At 45.9% G+C, this 3,151-nt stretch overlaps 1 pseudogene; it reads right to left on the reverse strand.

Annotated features, from left to right (window-relative positions):
* Positions 1–1,643: 1,643 nt before the first annotated feature.
* Positions 1,644–2,625, reverse strand: LOC146197717 (uncharacterized; annotated as a pseudogene).
* Between the last annotated feature and the right edge of the window lie 526 nt (positions 2,626–3,151).

Consider the following 3,151-nt stretch of genomic DNA (forward strand, 5'->3'; position numbering starts at 1 on the left):
AGAAAGTTCATGACTTGAGAATAAATTACATGCTCCATGATTTTACAAGGAATGCTTGTTAGGGAAATGGGTCGATAATTTAAGGGCGAGTTTTTGTTACCGGACTTGAAGATTGGGACGACCTTTCCCACTTTCCAGTCATGCGGTATGTTACCTGAAGAGAGAGACTGAGAGTACAATAGTGATAAGTAGGCCGCGGAAATGTGCTTAGTATTTTTCAGAAATTTCGAGTTAATTTCATCGATCCCGGCTGATGACGTTAGCTTGATGTTTTCGATACGAGATGATATACCATCTGCGAAGAAAGAAACTGGATCCATGGTTGACGCTGTGAAGGAACTTATGAAGGCGTTAGCAGGTAAATCACACTCTTTCTCAAAAACAGTTGAAAAGGCTCTATTGAAAATGTCAGCACATTCACAATCGCTGATGGTTTGACCCATATCGTTAGTAAGAATAATTGTACGTGTATCCTTCGGGTTTACTACGTGCCAGAATTTTTTAGGGTTGTGTATTAGCATTTTTGGCAAGTCAGAGTGGAAAAAGGTGTGTTTTGCGTTGCGGATAGCAGCAAGGTAATCAGCTTCGGCAGTGTAGTACTTTTCCCATGATGCTTGGCTTGGGTTCCGCTTTGCTGCCCGATAGTGACGCTTTTTCTTGTTTTCCAGGCGTTTCAGGGCCGTAGTAAACCACGGTTTTTGCTGGTTAGCACGGAAACTAGCTACCGGAATGTACTTGTTTGTTAGTTCGTGAACTTTGTCCCTGAAAATAGTCCAATTTTCGTTAAGAGACTTTGTGTGGAAATCGGTGTTATAAGTTGTAAAAAAAGCAGTTAGTTCTTCATTTATTGCTTGAAAATCACCTCTTTCATAAAGACGAATTGTTTTCCTGGAAACTTGACGAAGCATGGGCGTAAAACTGAAGGTAGCATGAATGACTTTATGATCACTTATTTCCCTTAGGTATGTAATACTTGTTGCGCTATCAGGGCTGTTGGTTAATATCAGATCTAGAGTGTTGGCGGAATTCTGCGCAATGCGCGTTGGCTCTAATATTAGCTGGGTAAGGTTGAAGTTAAGACAGACCTCGACAAAATTTTTTGCTTCTGAAGAATTTGTCATGGAGGTGTAGTTACGCCAGTCAATAGTGGGAAAATTGAAATCACCAAAAAGAACAATATCTGCGTTAGGATACGATGATGTCAGTTCACTCAGCACATTGTTTAGTTTGTAGGAAAAGTCCGGATCATTTTGCGGTGGCCTGTAACAGACTCCTACCAGCACAGTTCGGGGGGCAGCGTGGCAGAGCAGCCATAGCAGCTCTAAGTTAGAATCTACATTGATTAAGGATGCTGAAAACTGCTGATGTACGGCTATGAGCACGCCACCGCCACGGGCTATTTCCCGGTCTTTACGGTAAACTTTAAAGTTGGGCAGCGCAGCGAAAATTTCGGTATCACTGATATTGTCTGTTAACCACGTTTCTGTAAGAATGAGAAGGGTGCTGTTGGTTGATAAGACAAGACTAGATACGATTTCCCGTTTCGGTAAAAAGCTTCGTATGTTAGTAAATACTGCAGATAAGGTAAGATTAGTTCGGGGGGTGTGCTGTCGGGGAGTTGTTTTAGAGCGAGCAGAGTGTGATTGCTATGGCACTTCTTTTACCGTTTCCGTCAAGTCGTCGAATATATACTGCTTGGGGCCTATGTACAGTGTTTTAAAGCGCAGTGCGTACTTATCAGATGTTTCTTTCGCGAAACGTAGTAAATGTTTGCGTGCCTTACGGACAGAATGTGAAAAGTCTTCTCCTATGCTGTAGTCGGTGTCTTTTAGTTTCCGGGCGTTTTTTAGGATGGATTCTTTTGTCTTATGGAAAGTGAATTTAACGATAATGGGTCGACATCGTTCACTTGAGTGACGGCCAAGACGATGTGCTCTTTCTATTTCTTTTGGGTCTATGGTGATGTCCAAATTTTCACTGCAAAGGCGGGTGACCAGTTCTTCAGACTCAGAGGACGTTTCCTTTGAGCTAGTATCAGGTAAGCCATAAAATAGCAGGTTGTTACAGCGCGACCGGTTTTCGGCATCGTCTACTCTGGATTCGAGGTTACTGATTTGGCTCGCCGACGTGGCGGCATCAGTCTTAATGGATTCAACTTCTGTTTTAAGTGATGCGAGGTCCTGATAGTGGGTTTCTAATTCGGTAATGCGCTTACTTAATTCGGTGATCGATTTGTCTGTCGCTACTAACCTGCTTTTACTTCGCTGATTAACGTGCTTTGGCCCGATGTTAGTTTCTGTAGCTCTGCAAGTATGGCGGCAGTGTCAGGACCAGGGTTAGTTTCTATGTCACCGGATTGCGTAAGCAACGAATGGACAACAGCAAAGCATTCAACGACAATACAAGTACAACACTGCGGGCTCGGCAGTTGAATTAAGAAGTAGTTGCTCGATTTCTTTGCAAAAAGAGAGTATGATTTTCTAACCTGCATGGCGAAGACAAGAGGGTTACTCGTCCGCGCAGTGGCACAGCTGCCGAGCCCACAAGGCGCCGCGGTCCACGGGCGATCTTTTATAGGTGGCGAAAAACATGATGTCTGCGGCGATTGTATTTCCCACGACGAACGGATGGTCCCAGAGCCAGGTGGTGGCGAAATCCAGGTAAACGTGACGTCAGCCGCTGTTACGGAATTGGTATCAGCTTCATGACTGCCGTAGTGATGACGATAACGTGGCCGCACGTCAACGCAGGCAGCAGCCAGAACAGGCAACAGCACATGTGTGAACACAGGAAGGAGCACCTGCATGGCGAAGACAAGAGGGTTACTCGTCCGCGCAGTGGCACAGCTGCCGAGCCCACAAGGCGCCGCGGTCCACGGGCGATCTTTTATAGGTGGCGAAAAACATGATGTCTGCGGCGATTGTATTTCCCACGACGAACGGATGGTCCCAGAGCCAGGTGGTGGCGAAATCCAGGTAAACGTGACGTCAGCCGCTGTTACGGAATTGGTATCAGCTTCATGACTGCCGTAGTGATGACGATAACGTGGCCGCACGTCAACGCAGGCAGCAGCCAGAACAGGCAACAGCACATGTGTGAACACAGGAAGGAGCACCTGCATGGCGAAGACAAGAGGGTTACTCGTCCGCGC

The sequence above is a fragment of the Amblyomma maculatum genome, chromosome 3 (genome assembly GCF_055883805.1).
Source record: "Amblyomma maculatum isolate TAMU_Amacu chromosome 3, ASM5588380v1, whole genome shotgun sequence".
Taxonomy (NCBI): Eukaryota; Metazoa; Arthropoda; class Arachnida; order Ixodida; family Ixodidae; genus Amblyomma; species Amblyomma maculatum.